Source organism: Odocoileus virginianus, chromosome 22 (genome assembly GCF_023699985.2).
Source record: "Odocoileus virginianus isolate 20LAN1187 ecotype Illinois chromosome 22, Ovbor_1.2, whole genome shotgun sequence".
Taxonomy (NCBI): Eukaryota; Metazoa; Chordata; class Mammalia; order Artiodactyla; family Cervidae; genus Odocoileus; species Odocoileus virginianus.
In genome coordinates, this window is record NC_069695.1 from 10,881,471 (window position 1) to 10,907,521 (window position 26,051).

The 26,051-nt window shown below is 41.2% G+C and overlaps 1 protein-coding gene across 6 annotated transcripts in view; it reads left to right on the forward strand.

Annotated features, from left to right (window-relative positions):
• The first annotated feature begins 6,718 nt into the window (after positions 1-6,718).
• Positions 6,719-26,051, forward strand: part of DYM (dymeclin) — a 385,106-nt gene continuing 365,773 nt past the window's right edge. Inside the window, exon 1 of one of the 6 annotated variants that reach the window (XM_070452575.1) lies at positions 6,719-6,974. The gene's annotated coding sequence lies outside the window, so the exon portion shown is untranslated. The remainder of the gene's footprint in view (positions 6,975-26,051) is intronic. The other 5 variants (XM_070452578.1, XM_070452576.1, XM_070452579.1 and 2 more) reach the window with 5 other exon arrangements.

The window sequence follows — 26,051 nt, forward strand, 5'->3', positions numbered from 1 at the left end:
ACCTCTCCTCTAGCTTCTGGGCTTTACTGGCAATCTTTCATGTTCCTTGGCTTGTAGATACACAACCCTGATATCTGCCTTTATCTTCACATGGTGTCCTCCTTGTGTTTCTGTTTCCAAATTTTCTCCTCTCATACTGAGTTAGGATCCCTTCTAGAGACTTCATTTTTCTAAAAAAGTATTTATTCATTTAGCTGCACTGGATCTTCATTGAGGCACACAGAATCTTTTTAGTTGAGGCATGTGGATGCTTAGTGGCAGTGTCTGGGATCTATTTCCCTGACCAGGGATCAAACTCAGGCCCCCTGCTTTGGGAGTGTGCAGTCTTAGCCACTGGGCCACCAGGGGAGTCCCTCTAGTGGCTTCATTTTAATTTGATTGCCTCTGTAAAGATTGTATCTTCAAATAAGGTCACATTTTAAGGTACTAGGAGTTAGAACACTACCATATGAATTTTTTTGATAGGGGGAGTATAATTCAATCCATAACACCTGGTGAAATGGCTTATTAATTAATTTTTAAAAAGTTTGGTGGTGGTGTCGGCTTAACTGCGAAGTCGTGTCTGACTCTTCTAGACCCCATGGACTGTAGCCCACCAGGCACCTCTGCCCATGGGATTTTCCAGGTAAGAATAATGGAGTGGGTTACCATTTCCTTCTCCGAGGGGGAGGGGGGATGGACCTTCCCCACCCAGGGATTGAACCTGGGTCTCCTGCATTGCAGGCAGATTATCAACTGAGCCACCAGGGAAGCCCCCCCAAATGTTTACTAAGTGCCTATGGGAGCCTTGGACTATGCCAATAAACAGAAAGTCCTTTCTTTAGGGAATTTACATTCCAGTAGCAAGGAGGCAAATAAACAGATAACTCTACAATGTGTCAAGGGGTGAATAAAAGCGGTGCAGAAAGATGAAGGGGAAAGGATGGATAGTGTTGGAATAGAGGACAGGAGGTGAGGGTTGGGAGGCATCCCTATTTTATGCAGGGTGGACAATATCACATTTGACCAGTCTTGGAGGAGATATGGGAGAAAGTCTTCACAGTGGTCTAAATTAATTATAATCTGTTTCACTTATTTAATTGTCTTCTACCTGAGCGCTGAAGAGTTGATGCTTTTGAACTGTGGTGTTGGAGAAGACTCTTGAGAGTCCCTTGGACTGTGAGGAGATCCAACCAGTCCATCCTAAAGGAAATCAGTCCTGAATGTTTATTGGAAGGACTGATGTCGAAGCTGAAACTCTAATACTTTGGCCACTTGATGCAAAGAGCTGACTCATTTGAAAAGACCCTGATGCTGGGAAAGACTGAAGGCAGGAGGAGAAGGGGACGACAGAGGATGAGGCGTTTGGATGGCATCACTGATTCAAGACATGAGTTTGAGTAATCTCCAGGAGTTGGTGATGGACAGGGAGGCCTGGTGTGTTGCAGTCCATGGGGTCATGAAGAGTCGGACACGACTAAGTGACTGAACTGAACAGAACCAGAAACAAGGACTTCCCTTGTGGCTCAGCTGGTAAAGAATCTGCCTGCAATGAGGGAAACCTGGGTTGGATTCCTGGGTTTGGAAGATCCCCTGGAGAAGGGAAAGGCTACCCATTCCAGTATTCTGGCCTGGAGAATTCCATGGACTATATAGTCCATGGGGTCACAAAGAGTCGGACACGACTAAGCAACTTTACTTCACTTCACCAGAATGTAAGTTTCTTGAAGGCAAGAATTAACACAGTCGATAACATCCCAGTGCCTAGAGCCATGTCTGGAATTTATATGGCATGCAATAAAATACTCATTACTAAAAAAAGGGGAAGAGTGGTCCAAGCAGAGGGAACAGTAGGTATCTTAGGTCCTGACCTGCAAGTGTACCAGGAGTACCTGCAAGGAGGCCCTTCCAATTAGGTCTGACAGCAGCAAGTGGAGGTGAGATTAGAGGGATGGGATGCGGTTGGGATTGAGGCATCTTATAGGCCATTTAAATACTACTGGATTAAAAAAAATTATTTATTTATTTTTAGGCTGCACTGGGTCTTTGTCACTGCGCGGGTTTTTCTCTGTTTTCAGAGAGCTGGGGCTACTCTCCAGTTGCAGTGTGCAGGCTTCTCATGTTGCTCCGTGGCTCCTGTTGTTCAAGGGTGTGAAGGCTTCAGTATTCGCAGTTTCCGGGCTCTAGAGCACAGGCTCCATAGCTGTGGGGCACGGGCTTAGTTGCCCCATGGCACGTGGGAATCAGAGATGGAACCATGTCTCCTCCTGCATTGGCGGGTAGATTCTTTACCACTGAGCCTTCAGGGAAGGCCCAGTGGTTTTAATTCTGAATGAGATGACAAGCCGCTGGAAGTCTTAGCAGGTGAGGGACATGGTCTGATTAAAGGAGGTGGAGGGAGGGAATCATGTTTAGAGCTTCAGAGAAAATCAAGATTACAGAATAATCTCATTTTGAGATTTGCAGTATATTTCATTCTTTGGGTAAACCTAGGAAAGTTCCATCATTCCATAGTCATTTGATCATATTAGAAACCGTTTACTACTGAAGGACCACGGTGGAATAATTTTTTGTTGTTGATTTGGTTCCATTCTATTTGTTTTAATGCTAAAGGAAATCTCAATTTGCAGGTATAAGTTTTACTAGTACGATGTTGAGGACTTCCCTGGTGATCCAGTGGTTAGGGCTGTGTGTTTTCACTGCCGGTTCCTTGGTTCAGTCCCTTATCAGGGAACTAAGGGCTACTCTCTAATTGTGGTGCTTGGGCTTCTCATTGTGCTGGCTTCTCTCATTGCTGAGCCCAGGCTCTAGGGCTCGAGGGCTTCAGAAGTTGCAGAAAGTGGCTCAGTAGCTGTGGCTCCTGAGTTCTAGAGTACAGGCTCAATAGCTGTGACACATGGTCTTAGTTGCTCCCCAGCATGTGGCATCTTCCCGGATCAGGGATTGAACCTATGTCTCCTGCATTGGCAGGCAGATTCTTTACCCCTGAGCCATCAGGGAAGCCCTATGCATTTTCTGTTTTATAGTTACTTTCTAAGTAGCATGGGCATTTGTACAGTCCCAGACTGGGAATGTGTCGGCAAGATAGGTAGCCATTTGGGAGTTTTCTTTTAAATTTATTTTTATTTATTTATTGTTTTTTTGGACTCACTGCATGGCTTGTGGGAATCTTAGTTCCCTGACCAGGGATTAAACCCAGGTTCATGGCAGTGAAGGCCCGGGTCTTAAACCACTGGACCACCAGGGAATTCCTGGAAGTTTTCTTTTATTTATACTTTAAAATTTTTTAGTGTATTTGTTTTCTACTACTGCTACAAAAAAATTATCACACATATAGTGGCTTAAAACAACAATTTATTATCTTATAGCTCTGTGGATGAAAAGTCTGACTCAGTCTCACTGAGCTAAAATCAAGGTATCAGCAAGACTGTGTTCTCTGAAGGCTCAGGGGATAATCTGTTTCCTTGCCTTTTCCAGATTCTGGAGGTCACTCCCACATCCTTCTCTCATCATTTTCAAAGCCAGCAACACCTGATCCTCACGTTGAATCACCTGATCTTCTGCCAGAGCCATATTTATGACTCACTTTTTCTGTCTCCCTCTTACTTTCTACTTTTGTGATCACATTGGGCCCACTCTGATAATAAAGGATAATCTCTCTATTTTAAGGTCATCTGATTAACAACCTTAATGTTATCCGTAACCTTAATTCCCCTTTGCCATGTAACCTAATAGCTTCATAAGTTCTGGGGATTAAGATGTGGACATCTTCTCAGTTCAGTTCAGTTGCTCAGTTGTGTCCGACTCTGCGACCCCATGAATCACAGCACGCCAGGCCTCACTGTCCATCACAAACTCCCGGAGTTTATTCAAACCCATGTCCATCGAGTTGGTGATGCCATCCAGCCATCTCATCCTCTCTTGTCCCCTTCTCCTCCGGCCCACAATCCCTCCCAGCATCAGGGTCTTTTCCAATGAGTCAACTTTTCCCATGAGGTGGCCAAAGTATTGGAATTTCAGCTTCAGCAACAGACCTTCCAATGAACACCCAGGACTGATCCCCTTTAGAATGGACTGGTTGGATCTCCTTGCAGTCCAAGGGACTCTCAAGAGTCTTCTCCAACACCACAGTTCAAAAGCATCAACTCTTTGGCACTCAGGTTTCTTCACAGTCCAACTCTCACATCCATACATGACCACTGGAATAACTATAGCCTTGACTAGACGGACCTTTGTTGGCAAAGTAATGTCTCTGCTTTTTAATATGCTGTCTACGTTGGTCATAACTTTCCTTCCAAGAAGTAAGGGTCTTTTAATTTCATGGCTGCAGTCACCATCTGCAGTGATTTTGGAGCCCCCCCCACAAAAAAAAATAAAATCAGCTACTGTTTCCACTGTTTCCCCATTTATTTGCCATGAAGTGATGGGACCGGATGCCATGATCTTAGTTTTCTGAATGTTGAGCTTTAAGCCAACTTTTTCACTCTCCTCTCACTTTCAGCAAGAGGCTTTTTAGTTCTTCTTCACTTTCTGTCTTAAGGGTGATGTCATCTGCATATCTGAGGTTATTGATATTTCTCCAGGCAATCTTGATTCCAGCTTGTGCTTCCTCCAGCCCAGTGTTTCTCATGATGTACTCTGCATATAAGTTAGATAATCAGAGTGACAATATACAGCCTTGACGTACTCCTTTTTCTATTTGGAACCAGTCTGTTGTTCCATGTCCAGTTCTAACGGTTGCCTCCTGATCTGCATACAGGTTTCTCAAGAGGCAGGTCAGGTGGTCTGGTATGCCCATCTCTTTCAGAATTTTCCACAGTTTATTGTGATCCACACAGCCACACACATCTTCTAGGTGGCCATTATTCGAGCTGCCACATGGAATAATTTTAATTTTAGAGAACTGCAAAGTACAGATAGTTTCAGAATATCCTCTGCCCAGTTCCCTTAAATGTTAGTATCTTACTTAACCATCACACATTTGTCAAAACTAAGAAATTAACATTGGTTATCCTTAACTAAAGTCCAGACTTTATCTGGATTTCATCAGTTTTCCCACTATTGTTGTTTTTGGTTCCAGGATCCAATCCAAGATACCCCTTACATTTAGTGTGAGGGTTTTTATGGCTTTCTGAGGGTTTTTATGGCTTTCTTGTTAGTGCCTCTGCACTAACTAGACATTGAAATAGTCAAGTCAGTCAAAGTTATTGTGCTACTTGTGCAGGCAGTATTGAAAGTTGGTGACCAAGGATGATACTTTGCACATTACATCCACAATAAGTAGTTTTTAAAAGACTGCTACTCCAACTCATGCATTATATATTGTGAAAACCATTCCTATTATTATTCTCTGATTTATCACGTTTGCTTAGCAACATGACAAGTGCCTAGGAACACTGGTTTCTAGTGAAACTTTTATTTTAAGCTATCCAAAAGATACAAAAGGGAGAGGATATTAAATCTCACAAACAGGATTGCCTGGAAGTAGAATAAGTTGCTTCTTGGTCTATAAGTCAGTTCTGAAGAGACACTCACAATTGTTGCTAGGTCATTTTGGGGTAGAACAGACTGTGTACTCTTTGTAGAGGCAAAATTCTAAAGTACTTTGAGGTTTATTTTGGTGCTTGACTCTCTTTTTGCTCCATAAATTTAATTAGCATGTAGTTTATATATATATTGCAGACAAATTAGAAAACACATATAAAAAAACTATTTTTAATCATGCACGATCTTATTCCCCAAAGAGAATAACTGTTAATATTCTTTAAGCCTCTCCCCTCTTGGGAGTATATACATAAGTATTACAAACATAACTTATTATCCAATTTTCAAAAATAAATTATATTTATATGGAATAATACTATACATACTGTTTCTACTCCATGTATCATGAACACAGTAGCCATGGCATTATTTACAATGGCTGCATGGCCATGTCCACTTTTTTTCAGCTAGGCTCCCAGGTATCTTGTATTTTAATATATTTTCTTGTAGTAATTCTGCAAATTCGGAGAACCTGCTGGCAATAAAAGCTGGAAAAGTATATGTAAGACCTCTATAATACTTCAGTATATTGGCATATACTATTTATATTAAGGAAATAACACTGTTACCTATCTCACAGCGTTATTTGAAGAAATTAAGTATTGACAGCACATAGAAAACAATCCATAATCTGAGTTGTTAATTACTATCATGATATCGACAAGCGTTCTATATGGGAAGTATAATCATGGTCTTGTATACATATTTCATATGAGAAAACTGGCTGGAGAGGTGAACTAAAGGCTTAGTGACATCAATCTGGTAACCTCAGCTTATCTGACTACAGATGCCATGCTTTTGGCGCTGTACCATATCGACACTTCGTTATGTCGGACCTGTTCTTTCCGACAGGATGGCAGGCTGTCCCTGCTACCCGAGCTCCATCGAACACTATTTTCCTATTTACCAAATTCTTCAGAGTCCTCCAAGGAACTGCTTGATTCTCAGGTGACTATTGGGTTGGAATGAACAGGGGCCTTTAATAAACGTAAGTTTCCAGCACAAGCGCTGCGGGGTAAGCCAGCACGTCACCACGAGGGTGAGAAAGCTGAGCGGCGTCTCGGTTTTGCCACGTGGCTTTGCCGTTACCCTGGAGGCGCAGGCGGGCGGAGAAACGTCTAACGCGCCCCGCTCAGGACTACACTTCCCAGAAGCCCGCGCGCTGCACGCCACGTGACCGCCGGCTGGCGCGCGCTGGGCCGTTCGGCCCCCAGCTGCGTTCTCCGCTTGCTTCTCTCTTCAGTCCCCGCCTCCGGGCCTCCGCCTTGACGCTTCCCGGGCCGGAGCCGAGCCGAGGAGCCGGAGCCGGAGCCGTGGAGACGTGGGAAACATGGAGGCTTGAGGCGGGGTGCGCCATTCCGGCTGCGGCGTGACCGAGGCTCGTCGTGTCCCCGCTGTTACCCGACCGTCTGTCCGTGCGGTGAAAGCGGATCTCCCGCCGGCTGAGGCAGGTGGGCTGTGGCACCGCCCCTCGGCCGCGCGGCCCTGGAAGCCGGGCGGGGCCGCCAGCCCCTAGTCAGAGCAGCTTTGGGAGCAGCCTCCCCTCCCCCGGTCGGGGCTGGGCAGAAGAGTCCCCCAGCCGTGTAGGGGCTGTGCCCGGGCCGGGAGAGCCGCCCCCCGCATCCAGGGTTCAGTGGCACTCGGCGCGGAGAAGTGAGGGGGTGTGTTAACCAAGCGAGTGGGTGGGGGCCGGCCTCAGTCCTTGGAGGCCACCGAAGAGCAAGTCGGTGATGAGGGAGGTGGGATTTAGGGGACCGGTGGGCGTGTGATGGGCAGCCGAGCAATAATATTGATTTGGGGGGGGGGTAGATTTTTATTGATGTAATTTACATACCATACAATTCACCCTTAGTACTGTCAAAGTGTAACTGTTTTTTTTTAACAGTGTATTTTAAAAAGCATAGTCACAAGGTTGTGCAGCTATCTTAATTTCAGAACATTTTTGTCACCCAAAAAAGAAACCTGTACCCATTAGAAGTCACTCCTTATTCGCCACTCCTCCTCTCCCTGGCAACTAGCGGTTGTATTTTAACTGAAAGGTGAGAGGGTGGGAAGTTAGCTCGTCGAGTGTTTGTGAACAGTACTGGATTAACAGAGTTGATAGGATGAAAGTACTGAAATACAGAGAAGCAATGGGATGATTGTAATAGGGCCAGCAGAGGAGTGCGCAGGATAGACTTGCTAAGGGGGGGATTGAGTAGAATCCTTAGAAGAGGGAAGGTTGGAGGGAGAGACGTGTAGAGAGAAGGTGTGCTGAAAGAGATGAAAACGTGTGTGTAGGCGGTGGAAGAGGGACCCCGGAAGAAAGCTTGTGTGTGTATAACTGTGTGTATGTGTGTGTGTTTAGAGCACCCTTTCAGAGGGAACCTGGCTTTGGGCGGATCAATTGAGGGCTCAAGAGAGGAACTGGAGGTGAGAGGGAAGAGGATCTATGGGAATCCGTGAATGGTTGCTGCTGAGGTTGAAATTTACGAATAATGTAAATTTCTGAATGGTTATCCTGCTTTGTGTTGTTTATCTTAGACAATTCTCTCTACAACTCAGATATGAGCAAATATAACTCTTCCCATTCTGCAAATGAAGAATCAGTCTTTTAGCTGATAGGTGACTTCCTGAAACTCATTAGATTAGTAAATAAGGCAAAATGAGTGGGAATAAAATAGTAATTGATGCACGTGGATTAAGTGGCAGAAAATTGAGGTGGGGCAGATGTTACAGGAGGGCTTCCCAGATGGCTCTGGTAAAGAATCCACCTGCCAAGCAGGAAATGCAGGTGAAACTCGGGTTTGATTCCCTGGAGAAGAAAATGGTGACCACTCTTGCCTGGAGAATCCCATTGACAGAGGAGTCTGGTGGGCTACAGCCCATGGGGTCATAAAAGAGTCGGACACTACTTAGTGACTAAACAACAAATGTTACAGGAAGGAGTTTAAACTATTCAACTATTAAATGTCCATATTATGATGATAAATAGGTCAAGGACTTTATACTTTTTAATTTGGAAAAGTTCAACCTGGGCTAGTATAATATACCCCCATGTACCAGTTACCCAGCTCTAACAGTAACTCAGGCTAATTTCATTTCATTTATGGCTCTGTCAATTCTTAGTCCCACTCCATTTTGTAAATATTTGAGTATATATCTCTAGAAGATTGAGTCACTCTTTTTAATATACCCACAATATGATTAGCATACATCCCAAATACTCTCTTTTATATTTAGAAGGACTTATTTTTTAAAATGTGCCGTCCATCTGATACTGAATAAGCAGTGCAAACATTTTGATGTTTGACTTTGAAAAATACAGTATTGTTTCCATATTTTTCCAGTCAATCCTGCTCTCCTGATGCTTCTATTTTCTTGGTTGATATGGTTCATCCTTCTATAGAAAGTTTTAAGAATTGTCACTTTGGCTGGCTTTTTAGTGGGTGGAGTTTTGTGAGAGCATGAGAAAAATAGAAGTGAACTAAACCACAAAATGCACAAATAACTGTTATCTCTGGTAATGCTTTAAGTATTTGGGCAGTTTGATTATGCTTCTCTCCTCTAGATGATTTCACATATTGTTAGAAGTTGTTTAATGTATGTATGTTAGTTTTCTATGATTACTGTAACAAATCACAAATTTAGTGGCTTAATACAGACTTATTCTTTTTTTAAATTATTTATTTGGCTGTGCCGGGTCTTAGTTGTGGCATGCAGGACTTTCTGTCTTCATTGCACCATGTGTGATATTTAGTTGTGGTGTGCAAACTCTTAGTTGTGGCACATGGGATCTAGTTCCCTCTCCAGGGATGGGACCCCGGCACCCTGCATTGGGAGTACAAGAGTCCCAGCCACTGGACTGCCCGGGAAGTCCCCAGACTTATTCTTTTAAAGTTCTGTGTTTTAGAAGTCCAAAATGGGTCTCAAGTTAGTTGGTTAAACCTGTCTGTCTTTTGGGAAGTTTCTAGGGGAGAATCTGTTTCCTTGCCTCTCCCAACCACATTCTTTCACTTGTGACCCTCTTCATCTTCAAAACCAGCCGCATTGCATCTTTCTGTTACGCAGTTGATCTGACCACAGCTGGGAAAGATTCTCCATTTTTAAGGATCTATGTGATTAGATCAGGTACACCTGGATAATTCAGGGTAATTTCCCCCAACTCAAAGTCCTTAACTTAATGATTCCTGCAAAGTCCCTTTTGCTATGTAAGACACCAGAATCACAGGTTCCATAGATTAGGATCTTCGGGAATTGTTACTCTGCCTGTCACAGTGTGTTCGGGGATACTTTGTTAAGTGATTTTGTTTGCTGTAACAAACGCTGTGTGTCATCTTTCACTTCATAAGATAATGGGCTTAGTGCTAGAGAGGACTGTTTGATTTTCCCTTTAGTGATGGTAAACGGATAATGTGGGAAATGTCTGTGACATTTGTAGAGCGAGACCTTTTAAAAAAAAGTGTAATAATGTGTAAAGTCTTTCCGTATTTCATTTCAGTCTTTTTCACATTCATGTTTTTTGAGCATTGCATACTTGTAATCAGAGTGTACATATAATGCTCAAGTCACAGGACACTCTGGGGCAGTGATGGTTCCCTGCCTGGAGTGAGAGATCAGGTGCTGTCTGTCCTGGTGGGTGATGGAGGCACCTCCAGTTCAATAGGAAGACAGGGAGAGAAAATTTTCAGGAGGAACCAACTACTGTGAGAGTTGGGCTCGAATTCCCTTCCAGGATTTTCCTTAATGTGACTCAGCTGCATGGTTGTGGGCCTGAAAAGCAGAGGAGCAAGATGGCCTTTGCTGCGCTTCCTTTCCCAGGCTGTGGAGAAGATGCTGAGACTTCTCGGTGGAGATTTCAGGAAGTCCTGTTTCTTGAAGGGGTTCTACTTTCCAGCTTAGCTCTCAGGGGCTTAACTGCCTCTGAGTTTGAAGGTCCTGTCTCTCTGATGGTGGTGTGTTTTAGCTTACCACTAAGCTAAATATAATGAAAATATAATAATATTAATAGGTAATAATTACTATTATTATTAATAAGTATAATGGGAATCATTAAATATCTGTGCATATCTTTAAGCTTATTTTCCCTAGTAAGATTCTTAGTTGAGCTTAATACTCTGAACTTCTTAAAAGCTGCTTGCAGTTTTAAGTGATCCTTGTGTTGGTCTGTTCCTAGAGGAAGTAATTTAGTAGGACTGAGAACAAGTTTACATAGCTCTTATTTGCTACTGACTTTTTGTTTTCATTCTTTTAGGAAAGTTTGGTCAATAGTTTTTGATGTCTTCTCTAGTTTTTAGCATTGTTTTAAAAATTCAGACACCAGGCAAGGGGTGGGGATGGGTGAAATGGGTGAAAGTGGTCAAAAGATGCAGACGTCCAGTTATAAAATAAATCATCTAGGAATGTAATGTGCAGTGTGGTGGCTGTAGTCAGTAATACTGTGTTATATGTTTAAAAGTTGCTAAGAGTAGATCTTGAATTTCTCATTACAAGAAAAAAAATTAACTGTTTATGGTGGTAGATGTTAATTAGACTGATAATGTGGTGATGATTTTGCAATACAGTATTTGTTGTTGTACACCTGAAACTAATACAATGTTATATGTGAATTATATCTCAATTGAAAAATGCAGGCCCCCAAAGTGACTGTAACTCTCTGATAAGGTCATTGGGGGAAAAACCAAACATTTTTTGGTATGTAATATGACTGATAATAAATTTCTTTTTTAGATTGAGTCAGTCACTGAATCTTGACAATTATTCCTTCAAAATATCTCTTGCAGCCCTCCACCTTAGAATACTTTCAGAGCCTCCTGTGTCAGTCAAGGTTTGATTTGGCTATACATGCAAATGCTAGCTTAAACATATCATTACTGTGTTTCTTATGTAAAAGAAGTCCAGAGGTAGACAATTCAGGGCTGATACGGTGGCTCTCCTGTCATTAGGGTGCTGTGCTTAAGTCATGTCTGACTTTGTGACCCTACAGACTATAGCCCACCAGGCTCCTCTGTCCATGGGATTTTCCCAGCAAGAATACTGGAATGGGTTGCCATTTTCTCTTCCCAGTCTAGGGATTGAACCCATATCTCCTTTGTTGACAGGCAGATTCCTTACCACTGAGCTGCCTGGGAAGCCCACTGTCATTAGTGACCCATCCCCTTTTCCAACTTCTCACCCTGTCATCTCTAGGGTACAGCCCTTGATTTCTGTGTCCAGATGGTAATTTATGGCTTGTCAGATAAATGATCTGACACCCACAAGATGGTTATGGACTAGATGTTCAGTTCAGTAGCTCAGTCGTGTCCGACTCTTTACGACCCCATGAACCGCAGCACGTCAGGCCTCCCTGTCCATCGCCAACTCCCGGAGTCCACCCAAACCCATGTCCATTGAGTCGGTGATGCCATCCAACCATCTCATCCTCTGTCATCCCCTTCTCCTCCTGCTCTCAATCTTTCCCAGCATCAGGGTCTTTTCAAATGAGTCAGCTCTTCACATCAGGTGGCCAAAGTATTGGAGTTTCAGCTTCAACATCAGTTCCACCAATGAACACCCAGGACTGATCTCCTTTAGGATGGACTGGTTTGATCTCCTTGCAGTCCAAGAGACTCTCAAGAGTCTTCTTCAACACCACAGTTCAAAAGCATCAATTCTTCAGCATTTAGCTTTCTTTATAGTCCAACTCTCACATTGATAGCCTTGACTAGGTGGACCTTTGTTGAAAAAGTAATGTCTCTGCTTTTCAATATGCTGTCTAGATTGGTCATAACTTTCCTTCCAAGAAGTAAGGGTCTTTTAATTTCATGGCTACAATCACCATCTGCAGTGATTTTGGAGCCCAGAAAAATAAAGTCTGCCACTGTTTCCACTGTTTCTCCATCTATTTGCCACGAAGTGATGGGACTGGATGCCATGATCTTAGTTTTCTGAATGTTGAGCTTTAAGCCAACTTTTTCACTCTCCTCTTTCACTTTCATCAAGAGGCTCTTTAGTTCTTCACTTTCTGCCATAAGGGTGGTGTCATCTGCATATCTGAGGTTATTGATATTTCTCCAGGCAATCTTGATTCCAGCTTGTGCTTCCTCCAGCCCAGTGTTTCTCATGATGTACTCTGCATATAAATTGAATAAGCAGGTGACAGTATACAGCCTTGATGTACTCCTTTTCCTATTTGGAACTAGTCTGTTGTCCCATGTCCAGTTCTAACTGTTGCTTCCTGACCTGCATAGATATAGATATTTTGAAATCATCAATGTACTGGGGAGGAGTTCACTGGTTTAGAAGACTGAGAGATAGATGCAATATTATGGTTACAGTGGGCATAGTAGAAGAGATGCCCTTTAGTAAAGCTTCCCCTTCGGGCATCAGCTTGCTTTCTGGCCTTTTTTGCTTCCCTCCCTATTCTAGCTATGTTGAGCTTTCAGTTCCTGGAATGGACCCTGCCTGTTTTGCCTAATCCTAGGCCTACTCCCAGGCTTTTCTCCTTACTTTGAACCCCTGCACCCAACCAGGCCAGTCCTTCAGGTCTTAGCTTTTTATGGCATGACCTCTGGGAAGCTTTCACTGAGTCTTGGATAATTGCCATATTATAATTTTTTTTTGGTTTGTCTGTATCTCATACTCAGCTGTAAATAAAATCCATCTTTCCCAGTTTTAACCTTGGCTCTTAGTATTAGGCTGGTCACATGATAGGCACTCACAAAATACAGAGTCGTGCTTCCATAACCAGTATGATGGATCTTAGGTATTGCTAGTTTGTTTATTCAGCCCTGCAACTCTTCTTTGATATTGGCATTTTGAGTTGTTAATATAAATCAATGATTGTGAAATAGTAAAGCACATTCTCTCCAATTTAGGAGAGTTAATTGACTCCAATTAAGATTTAATACTTAAAGCAACACTTGTGGATTGTTAGGAAAGGTAAATTATAATAATATATAATATTACTTATATTTTATATAAAATATTTTACAATAATTTATAATATTGTAAAAGATCAACAGTCCCATGTCTTACCTACTATCCTTTTTAGTGTGGTTCCTGGACTGGAGACAACTACTTTTAGCTATGTTTGGAAGTAATAAATCTAAATGACTATATTGTAGTTTATCAATTTTAGATATTATCTCTTGACTCCTGTTATGGTAGAAGAGGTCCCTTTCTTCCTTCTATCCCACTTCCAGCCCTTTTGGTGTGGAAACTTAAGAATGTGGGAATGCAAATTAGTACAGCCACTATGGAAAACAGTGTGGAGATTTCTTAAAAAGCTGGAAATAGAACTGCCATATGACCCAGCAATCCCACTTCTGGGCATACACACCAAGGAAACCAGATCTGAAAGAGCCACATGCACCCCAATGTTCATCGCAGCACTGTTTATAATAGCCAGGACATGGAAGCAACCCAGATGCCCATCAGCAGACGAATGGATGAGGAAGCTGTGGTACATATACACCATGGAATACTACTCAGCCATTAAAAAGAGTTCATTTGAATCAGTTCTAATGAGATGGATGAAAATGGAGCCCATTATACAGAGCGAAGTAAGCCAGAAAGATAAAGACCATTACAGTATACTAACACATATATATGGACTTTAGAAAGATGGTAACGATAACCCTATATGCAAAACAGAAAAAGAGACTAAGATGAATGGAACAGACTTGTGGACTCTGGGAGAAGGCGAGGGTGGGATGTTTCAGGAGAACAAATTGGTGCTTAGCGTTTCCACTATTATGACTGCATAAATGTCACTGCTGAGCTGAGTTTACCTTGTTTTCCTGCCCCCAACTCTATTTACTCTATGTTTCTATGTGCACATTACTGATTTTTACCAAATATGTGGAAGGACCTGTGGGGATTGGAATCCAGGAAACTTACGCAAGACGTTACTCTGGCTACTGCTGTTGCCATGAGCAGTGAGTTGTTTTTCATCCCTGTCCCACAGGCTTCACTGTCTTTGTTGGTGCGCAGGTAAAGTACAACCCCAGACCTTCGTGGTTCCCGACTTGACAAGTGTCTTGAATGAAGGCTCCTCTCTCTTGTTCATCCTTTCGGTTTGGAACTCCTGTTACTAATCTATTAAGACCTTCTAAATGGCTCTTATTATTTTTTGTGTCCTGTTTTCTATTTGTCTTCTTGTTCCTTTTTAAAAAAATATTTATTTGTGTTAGGTTTGGCTGTGCCAGTCCTAGTTGTGGCGCGATGGGATCTTCGTTGGAACCCCCTGTTGTGGTGTGCAGGCCTCTCTCTAGCTGCAGTGCGTGGGCTCAGCAGTTACAGCATGTGGGCTTAGTTTCCTTGTGGTCTGTGGGATCTTAGTTTCCCGACCAGGGATTGAACCTGTGTACCCTGCGTTGAAAGGCAGATTCTTAACCACTCGACCACCAGGAAAGTCCCTTGTCTTCTTATTCTTGATTATGGGTGTTTCCTTGACCTTATCTTCTGTCTATTGAGTTTTTAAATCAATTTTTAATGTCAAGTTTCTTGTCTTGTTATTTATTTCCTTGACATCTTGTTCTTGGTTTATGGGAACAGTGTGGCACAGTGGTAAAGAGCATGGTTTCTGCACCTAGACTGCCATGGCCTGAAACCTGATCTGTCACTTTCTAACTGTCTTGGTCTTGGGCATGTCACTTAACTTTTCTTTGCCTCAGTTTATTCTTCTAGGCCCAGAGTTGGCAGACATTTTGTCTAAACGGCCAGATCATAAAAATTAGGCTTTGTGGACCCAGAGGCAAAATGAAGAACATTATGTAGATACTCACATAACACGGAAGAAAAAATTTCTACAAGTGTTTATTGATGAAGTTAAAAATACAGTGCTAATGTTGGTTGAGAATTTTTTTTGCTAAGAGAGGTTTGCTAATGAGAAGAATGAAATTTCTTTTGGGGAAGAAGGGATACCATATTACTTAGTTGGAGTTCTGAGTTACTGTTTCCTGTCATCAGAATTTATCACAGATGTTTATATGTAATGCTGATGTGTAATGAGATTTTCTGTATTTCATCTTTGAATATACCTTTTTGTTATTGTTGTTTAGTAACTAAGTTGTGTTCAACTCATTTGTGACCCCATAGATTGTAGCCTGCCAGTCTCCTCTGTCCATGGGATTTCCCAGGCAACAGGTAAGTATTGCCAGTGGCTTCCCTGTTGTCTCAGAGGTAAAGAATCCACCTGCCAATACAGGAGACGTGGAGCCATGGGTTCAATCCCTGGGTCAGGAAGATCCCCTGGAAAAGAAAGTGGCTACCCACTCCAGTATTCTTGCTTGGGAAATGTCATGGACAGAGGAGCCTGGCAGGCTGTTGTCCATGGGGTCTCAAAAGAGTCAGACATGACTTAGAGACTAAATAACAAATACTGCCAAATACTGACATCAATTTATGAGCATATATATAACTTTTTGGCCACACTGCATGGCTGGGATCTTAGTTCCCCAGCCAGGGATCGAACCTGGGTCCAGGGCAGTGAAAGTCCAAGTCTTGACCACTGGACTGCCAGGAAATTCCCTGTGTGGTTTTAATATAGTGAGTTAATTGCTTAGAAGGCATCTATAGAATTATGTTAGATTCATTTCTGATATTTACCCTTTAGTAAATCATTCTACTGTGGACTGATCAGTTCTAGTTGAGATTATGTGGAAACTCTTTGCTGCACAGTAAAATAGTTTTTGAAATGTGGAAAGTACTTTTGTACCTGCATTGAGGTCTGAAAAATGCTATTGGAAGTATAGTTTGACTTTGAAAAATTTATCTACTGCATACTTGTGTGGGATTGGAGATCTCAAGTCTTATTTTGATTTCTGACAGCATCAGAAGTGTGCAAAACAGCTTGCTGTTACTTGTGATTCACACAGTGTCAGTTAATTTTACAGATCAGTGCTGTTGGCCTTCTAATTTTAGATTGAATTCGTTGAGAAATGTTATTAAATCTGCAGCAAAAACTAATTTCCAAAGCCATTCAGTGTTTAATAACAGTGGTTGAAGGGAGTTCTTCTTGTTCAGAACAATTTCAGTCTCAACCCTGAGCTTGAAGAATTTAAGTAAAACTGTACCGTTGCTAAGCCATTGTAGTGTTGCATGGTAGAACGTATCAGGATATTCAACTTTTATTTCTAGAAAAACTTTATGGAATTGATGATAGTTAAGGTCATGAGAGTGGATGAAGTTAACTATTGACACTCCTGGTTCAGTAACAAGATAGATTCAAATATTTTATACAGAGTATTCTGCTCATATAATGAATAGGCTTTAAACACTTTGCATTTTAAAAAAATATTTAATTTACTTAGAAATACTATATCTACATGTTAGTATAAATAACATGTTTTTGGAAAAGTGTTTATTTACCAAAGTAAAACAAAATTTTGTAAACACCTTGCATTTTCACAAGGTTTGTAAACTTGTCGAGGTGAGTTTTTTGACTACTCCACATGTTTGCTGCCATCTGTTGTTATTCATCTTAGCAGATTTCACTTCAGGTTGTACTAAATTACTATCTTTTCAGTTATTTTGGAAACCATTCATGGCTGTAGTTGTTCTGTACAGACTGTTCTTTGAGCAGTTATTCTCACTGAAAGACAAGTCTTAAGGATGTTTTGTTTTCTCTGGACACATTGCTTTGTCTGCTGCAATCAAACACGGGTTAACTCATGATTGGTGAATGACTTGCCTTGCTTGGTTAACAGATGAACCATTTGGAATCTTACTCAGTTGTAGCCTCATTTTAATTTTTTATTTTTGAGAAGGCATTTTGCTTGTGGTGAAATGATTTGACATTTTCAAATTTTCCTGATTGTTGTTCTGATGAGTTGGGAGTGAGTGCTGTTTGGTGGGGCAGGTCGTGTTGGTAATGTCTTCCCATCTTGTATTCTGACACAGCTATGATGCTTTTACATGATAAATGTAGTACTTCAGCCTCTAATTAAATATTAATTTTATTTACCTACCTGTTTGGCTGCACTGAGTCTTAGTTGCTACATGCAGGATCTTTAGTTGCAGCATGTGAGATCCTAATTCTCCACCTAGGGATTGAACCCAGGCCCCCCGCATTGGGAGCAAGGAGTCTTAGCCATTGGACTACCAGGGAAGACCCTTCAGCATCTAATTAGATTAAAAAAAAAAAAAATCTACACTCCTCTGTGACTTAAAAGTGTGACTTCGTGGGACTACCCTGGTGGTCCAGTGGTTAAGAATCTGTGCTTTCACTGCAGAGGGCATGGGTTTGATCCCTGGGCAGGGAACCAAGACCCCACATGCTGTGCCAAAAAAAGGGGGAACTATGAATGCATATCAAACACTAGAAGATAAAACAGAAATTAAAAAAAAAGAAGAAACATGATTTCAGAGTCTGCTTTGTTGTTTTGATATGCGAGCTACCCACTGGTAATTTAAAATGTTGAAGTATGACAGTATGCGTGACGCCAGATATGCTGTCGTTGTCACGTGTTATCGAGATTTGTTGTGCATTGAGTAGCGGTATAAAGTACCAAACGCAGTCCTTGTCCTCCTCACAACTCAACTCTGTCGTCGTATCTCGAAAGCAGATTTAGACAATTGTAAACAAATGACCGTGGCTGTGCTCTCATCGAACTTTATTTGTCGACACAGAAGTTTTAATTTCATATGATTTCCACATGTCACAAAATACTGTTTTTCTCTGGACTGCTTAAAAATGTAAAAATCATGCTTCATGCAGCAGCCTGGATTTAGCACTTGGGTCATAATTTGCTGACCAATGATCTAGGATAAGTCCTATTAGTACTTGCCTCAAAGGTTGTGGTGTGGGTTAAACAGCTCAATGTGTGTCTAGCATTTTGACTAGGACCTGGGGATATGGTAAATGCTATGTAAATCTTTGCACTTATTATTATTTTTATTATCTCCCTGCGGATATTATTTTAAAATTTTTCCCTTAGAATCACCTGTTTTCTGATTGATTTCTTTGGTTTGTTACTGTTATTATTTATTTATTTTCAGATTGGAGGCTTTCCTCTCACAAGTTTAATCATTTTTGGTGGCCTATTCTTAATTAAGATCAAGACTCCCAGCATTGATTGGAAGCTGTGTGTGTGTGAGTGGATTGTGGTGAGTGGTGGATTGTAGGCGGCAAGCCAGCTTTTTAAATGGGGGGAATCCCATATGTCTCTGTCTTTTCCCCTGGTTCCGCCTTCCATTTCTCTTAGGAAGAACCCTCCCGTCTCCTGCCTGGGAGGCTGGGCTCTGCAGCAAGCCCACCTGAACGTCACGCCCCGTTTTCATCCTCTGCCTCGTTAACTGTCGCCAGCCTTGGCTTCAGAGCCCAGAGTCCCTCCAGTCAGATCTCCGAAGAGCGAGCACACACGATCTCCTCCTGGGGGGGGCGGGGGGCAACCGGGGTAGCCCCGCAGACTCGAGCCCCGTGCCTTTCCCCGCCTTTCATGGTGCCTTCTCAGTTCCTTCGCCTGCCCAGCACTCTGTGGGGTGGTTGGCTGGCTTCTGGTTTGCATCTCCTTTGGCAGGCAGGTATGCTGGGGACATCCTCAGCTCTGCCAGTTCAGTCACTGCCTCTGTCACCTGTTCGTCTTTCACACTTCCTCTGATCTTACACTTGTAGGCTTAAATCTTTTTATTTTCATTACTCTCATTTCACTGAAGTGGAATACCCAATTGTACTTAACTCAGTATAGCACTTGGAACATAGTGACCTTGAAGAGAATGTTCCATTACTTGGACTAATGGCACTTGCGGTGTTTCATATGTCCTTTGGCCAGTGATTGCTGCCCACTGTTTCTCTGGACTCTTTGTTTCAGGGATGAGGTTTTGCCTTAAAGTCTGTTGTGTGCAAATGTGTGTGTGTATGTATATGCACATATATACATTCTGGAATATAGTTTATGATTTATGGAGTCTCAGCCTCAGTTGGGACAGAGCACACCTAGAGTGTTATTTGCATCTTTTGAGGGCGTTAGGACAGAACTTGGTGAATCAGTTTATATAGAAGAGGAGATTTAACTTTTTATGTGAAGAACTTGCCTGCCAGTGCAGAAGACATAAGAGACTCGAGTTTGATCTCTGGGTCTGGAAGATACCCTGGAGGAGGGCGTGGTAACCCACTCCAGTATTCTTTGCCTGGAGAATCCCATGGGCAGAAGAGCCTGGTGGGCTACACTCCATAGGGTTGCAAAGAGTTGGACATGACTGAAGCAACTTAGCATGCATGCATGCACATGTATCAAATATTTCACAAATTAAATGCAAAATATTGAGGATATCATTTCTTGTTCAGAGTATTGTTTTCACTCATGATAGTAAAGCTGACGAGAGGAAATAACTGATCAGAAAATACTGAAAGGCAGTATTATATAAGATTCAGACAGCAGACCAAGATGTAGTTAAATTAACTATGAAAAGGGAAAGTAGTTGCTCAGTCATGTCCAACTCTTTGTGACACCATGGACTGTAGCACGCCAGGCTCTTCTTTCCATGGAATTCTCTAGGCAAGAATATTGGAGTGGGTTGTTATTCCTTCTCCCAAATTAACTGGGGTAGTTACTTTAACTTGGTAGTTAAATTCCAAATGAGTGGTGAAGCTACTGTGCACCCTTGGACTAGAGAAAAGAGAGTGCTCCTGCTATGTTTAGTGACTAGGGTTTCAGGTGCTGTGGGACAGGTGTGTTGGGGGAACTCGGGTGTGGAAGGCCGGAGCAGAGGAGTGAAAGAACAACCTCAGTGTTGAGAACAGGCCCGCCTTACTTTGTTTTGGTTCTTATTTGTAAATTGAGGTTCACGCACTGCTTGTATCAAAATCACTATGGATGCTTTTTAGAAAATGTAGATGCCTGGGCTCTACCCTGACATTCTGAATCTTTGAGGCATAAGTATTTGCATTTTTAGCTTCATGCTCCACCGGTGTTTTTTACGTACCTTTAAGTTTGAGAAGTACTGGTTTGGAGGATGGTTGGAAATAAAGTTAGAATGTGAGCTTTCAGGCTATGGAAGGTCTTGAATGTCAGTACTGGGCTTTTCAGGTAATGAAGAATCTTTGAATATTTTTTGAGCTGGTGAGTGAAGTGGTGGAAGTGGTAACTTCACTAACATTAAAAATAGGTTTAATCTTTTTTCCTTGGCTGAGCCTACCCTGAGCCAGGGCCTTTACTGCGTGCTATGCATGTGTCATATTGCTTCATCCTCAGAAAATCTTAGAGGTTGTAAGTATTGTTGTTTTCTTGTGAAGCAGTGGGGTTTGATAAATGGTAAAATGGAGATTCAGACTGATTATTCAGGCTTAGCAGGGTCTATCACACACTAGAACCTCTGTTCTTAATTTCAATGCTGGACTGAATTTCCTGTTTTTTAAGGATTTATGTAGTAGTGAAGTGTGTAGAGTGAATCAAAATGGAGAGATTGGAAGCAAAGAAATCACAATATTCTTGAGCTAAATCGTGTGAGATTGAAGAAGCCTGGTCCCGAATGGAGGCAGCAGGAAGATCAAGAGATTTGTTTAAAAGACGACATGGAGAATTGTGGGTATTGTAGCAGAACCCACAGAACTTGGTGATGTTGTTGGAGAGTCACCCTAGTAAAGTGGTAAAGACCAGGGACCCTGGACTTAGCCTCAGTTCCAGTCCTGCCTTTGCTACTTAGTATGTCTGGGACCTCACGTGTTTGGTAAATTACTTAACCTGTCTGTGCCTTAGTTTCCTCATCTGTAAAATGAGAGAACTGTGCCTGCCTTTCAGGTTTGTCCCTGGGGACTGGATGAACCAGCAAGTGTGAAGCACATCATGGGAGTCAGTCTGCTCCTCATGCCGCTGCTTGTGTGGTTCCTCAGCCTCTGGTGCTCCTAGGCAATTATGTGGCTTCTTGGAATAACTCATTGTAATACTTATCAAATGTGTTATAATAATTTATTGACAGATTTGTCTCTCACACCAGGATTTGAGTCCATTAATGGCAGGGACCTGGTTTTACTTCTTTTTTCATTTTCAGTAGCCATCATACCACCTACATTTATAGTAAGTGTGTAATAAGTGTGTGTGGAATATACGCTTGGGTGTGTGAGTGAGATAACTTGAGCCAAGAATGCTGATAACATTGACAAGGAATAGTGACTTTTGGAGGGGTTGCTTGTTTTAGGGGACAAATGTTAAATTCTACTTTTAAGATTTTGATGATAGCAAGACATCAAATTGAAATGTTCAATAAGTAGAGATTTATGCTTGGGTTTTGACTGAGAAGTCAAGACAAAATATTAGTTCTGGTGCCACTCAATAGAGTTTAAAGCACAAGCCAGAAGCACATAAAGATCCTTCCTGAAGGACAGCAGAGAAGGAGAACAATCCTTTTTTTTTTTTTTTAACTTTACATGTTTCTGGTTTAAAAAAAAAGTCAAGCAGTGTAGGAAGACATAATGTGAAAACTCCCTTTCCTCCAAATTTCCAGTCCCATTCTTCAGAGGTAACCAGTCTTGGACCATTGCTATGTTTTCTTCCAGAAATTATCTAGTCTGTATAAGAATTTACACGTTTTTTTTTAAAATAATGGGATTTTACTATATGAGCTGTTCTGTGTCTTTGTGTTTGCTTTTACTGATATTTGCCATATTTGGGATCTCTTTACACATTAACACATAAGGTCTACCTCATTCTTTTCAGTGGCTACATTGTATTCCATATATGCTTATTCGATATTGTAATTAATCTCTAGATGATGGTCATTCCGGTTTTATTGACAGCTTGCTATTCCAAATGATTAACTTCTGGATGTATAGAACTTGTCAACTTCTGTGAGTTTACCAAAACCAAAATTTTGGCATACTTAAAACATGACAGATATTGCCAAATACTTAATGCATTAATGGTGGGGGTGCCTGTTTCCTTACTACTCTCACACTGCGATTAAGGCTTTGTTTTTTAACCTTTACTAATCTAAAGGGTAAAAATGATGCTTTGCTGTTTTTTTATTTTATTTTTTCCATTTATTTTTATTAGTTGGAGGCTAATTACTTTACAGCATTGCAGTGGTTTTTGTCATACATTGAAATGAATTAGCCATGGATTTACATGTGTTCCCCATCCCGGTCCCCCCTCCCACCTCCCTCTCCATCCCATCCCTCTGGGTCTTCCCAGTGTACCAGGCCCGAGCACTTGTCTCATGCATCCAACCTGGGCTGGTGATCTGTTTCACCCTAGATATACATGTTTCGATGCTGTTCTCATGAAACATCCCACCCTCGCCTTCTCCCACAGAGTCCACAAGTCTGTTCTATACATCTGAGTCTCTTTTTCTGTTTTGCATATAGGGTTATTGTTACCATCTTTCTAAATTCCATATATATGTGTTAGTATACTGTAATGGTCTTTATCTTTCTGGCTTACTTCACTCTGTATAATGGGCTCCAGTTTCATCCATCTCATTAGAACTGATTCAAATGAATTCTTTTTAATGGCTGAGTAATATTCCATGGTGTATATGTACCACAGCTTCCTCATCCATTCGTCTGCTGATGGGCATCTGGGTTGCTTCCATGTCCTGGCTATTATAAACAGTGCTGCGATAAACATTGGGGTGCCACGTGTCTCTTTCAGATCTGGTTTCCTCGGTGTGTATGCCTAGAAGTGGTATTGCTGGGTCATATGGCAGTTCTATTTCCAGCTTTTTAAGGAATCTCCACACTGTTTTCCATAGTGGCTGTACTAATTTGCCTTCCCACCAACAGTGTAAGAGGGTTCCCTTTTCTCCACACCCTCTCCAGCATTTATTGCCTGTAGACTTTTGGATAGCAGCCATCCTGACTGGTGTGTAATGGTACCTCATTGTGGTTTTGATTTGCATTTCTCTGATAATGAGTGATGTTGAGCATCTTTTCATGTGTTTTTTTTGCCATCCATATGTCTTCCTTGGAGAAATGTCTGTTTAGTTCTTTGGCCCATTTTTGGATTGGGTCATTTATTTTTCTGGAGTTGAGCTGGAGGAGTTGCTTGTATATTTTTGAGATTAATCCTTTGTCTGTTGCTTCGTTTGCTATTATTTTCTCCCAATCTGAGGGCTGTCTTTTCACCTTGCTTATAGTTTCCTTTGTTGTGCAAAAGCATTTAAGTTTCATTAGGTCCCATCTGTTAATTTTTGCTTTTGTTTCTAAGATTCTGGGATGTGGGTCATAGAGGATCCTGCTGTGATTTATGTCGGAGAGTGTTTTGCCTATGTTCTCTTCTAGGAGTTTGATAGTTTCTGGTCTTACATTTAGATCTTTAATCCATTTTGAGTTTATTTTTGTGTATGGTGTTAGAAAGTGTTCTAGTTTCATTCTTTTACAGGGAGTTGACCAGTTTTCCCAGCACCACTTGTTAAAGAGGTTGTCTTTTTTCCATTGTATATCCTTGTCTCCTTTGTCTAAGATAAGGTGACCATAGGTTCGTGGATTTATCTCTGGGCTTTCTATTCTGTTCCATTGATCTATATTTCTGTCTTTGTGCCAGTACCATACTGTCTTGATGACTGTGGCTTTGTAGTATAGTCTGAAGTCAGGCAGGTTGATTCCTCCAGTTCCATTCTTCTTTCTCAAGGTTACTTTGGCTATTCGAGGTTTTTTGTATTTCCATACAAACTGTGAAATTATTTGTTCTAGTTCTGTGAAAAATACCGTTGGTAGTTTGACAGGGATTGCATTGAATCTATAGATTGCTTTGGGTAGTATAGCCATTTTGACAATATTGATTCTTCCAATCCATGAACACGGTATATTTCTCCATCTGTTTGTGTCCTCTTTGATTTCTTTCATCAGTGTTTTACAGTTTTCTATGTATAGGTCTTTTGTTTCTTTATGTAGATATACTCCTAAGTATTTTATTCTTTTTGTTGCAATGGTGAATGGTATTGTTTCCTTAATTTCTCTTTCTGTTTTCTCATTGTTAGTGTATAGGAATGCAAGAGATTTCTGTGTGTTAATTTTATATCCTGCAACTTTACTGTATTCGTTGATTAGCTCTAGTAATTTTCTGGTAGAGTCTTTAGGGTTTTCTATGTAGAGGATCATGTCATCTGCAAACAGAGAGAGTTTCACTTCTTCTTTTCCTATCTGGATTCCTTTTACTTCTTTTTCTGCCCTGATTGCTGTGGCCAACACTTCCAAAACTAAGTTGAATAGTAGTGGTGAGAGTGGGCACCCTTGCCTTGTTCCTGATTTCAGGGGAAATGCTTTCAATTTTTCACCATTGAGGCTGATGCTTGCTGTGGGTTTGTCATATATAGCTTTGATTATGTTGAGGTATGTTCCTTCTATTCCTGCTTTCTGGAGAGTTTTAATCATAAATGGATGTTGAATTTTGTCAAAGGCTTTTTCTGCATCTATTGAGATAATCATATGGTTTTTATCTTTCAATTTGTTAATGTGGTGTATTACATTGATTGATTTGCGGATATTAAAGAATCCTTGCATTCCTGGGATAAAGCCCACTTGGTCATGGTGTATGATTTTTTTAATATGTTGTTGGATTCTGTTTGCTAGAATTTTGTTAAGGATTTTTGCATCTATGTTCATCAGTGATACTGGCCTGTAGTTTTCTTTTTTTGTGGCATCTTTGTCTGGTTTTGGAATTAGGGTGATGGTGGCCTCATAGAATGAGTTTGGAAGTTTACCTTCTTCTGCAGTTTTCTGGAAGAGTTTGAGTAAGATAGGTGTTAGCTCTTCTCTAAATTTTTGGTAGAATTCCGCTGTGAAGCCATCTGGTCCTGGGCTTTTGTTTGCTGGAAGATTTCTGATTACAGTTTCGATTTCCTTGCTTGTGATCATTTTGTTAAGATCTTCTATTTCTTCCTGGTTCAGTTTTGGGAAGTTATACTTCTCTAAGAACTTGTCCATTTCTTCCAAGTTGTCCATTTTATTGGCATAGAGCTGCTGGTAGTAGTCTCTTATGATCCTTTGTATTTCAGTATTGTCTGTTGTGATCTCTCCATTTTTGTTTCTAATTTTGTTAATTTGGTTCTTCTCCCTTTGTTTCTTAATGAGTCTTGCTAATGGTTTGTCAATTTTGTTTATTTTTTCAAAAAAACAGCTTTTAGCTTTGTTAATTTTTGCTATGATCTCTTTAGTTTCTTTTGCATTTATTTCTGCCCTAATTTTTAAGATTTCTTTCCTTCTACTAACCCTGGGGTTCTTCATTTCTTCCTTCTCTAGTTGCTTTAGGTGTAGAGTTAGGTTATTTATTTGACTTTTTTCTTGTTTCTTGAGGTAGGCCTGTAATGCTATGAGTCTTCCCCTTAGCACTGCTTTTACAGTGTCCCATAGGTTTTGGGTTGTTGTGTTTTCATTTTCATTCATTTCTATGCATATTTTGATTTCTTTTTTGATTTCTTCTATGATTTGTTGGTTATTCAGAAGCGTGTTGTTTAGCCTCCATATGTTTGAATTTTTAATAATTTTTTTCCTGTAATTGAGATCTAATCTTACTGCACTGTGGTCAGAAAAGGTGACTGGAATGATTTCAGTTTTTTTGAATTTACCAAGACTAGATTTATGGCCCAGGATGTGATCTATTCTGGAGAAGGTTCCGTGTGCACTTGAGAAA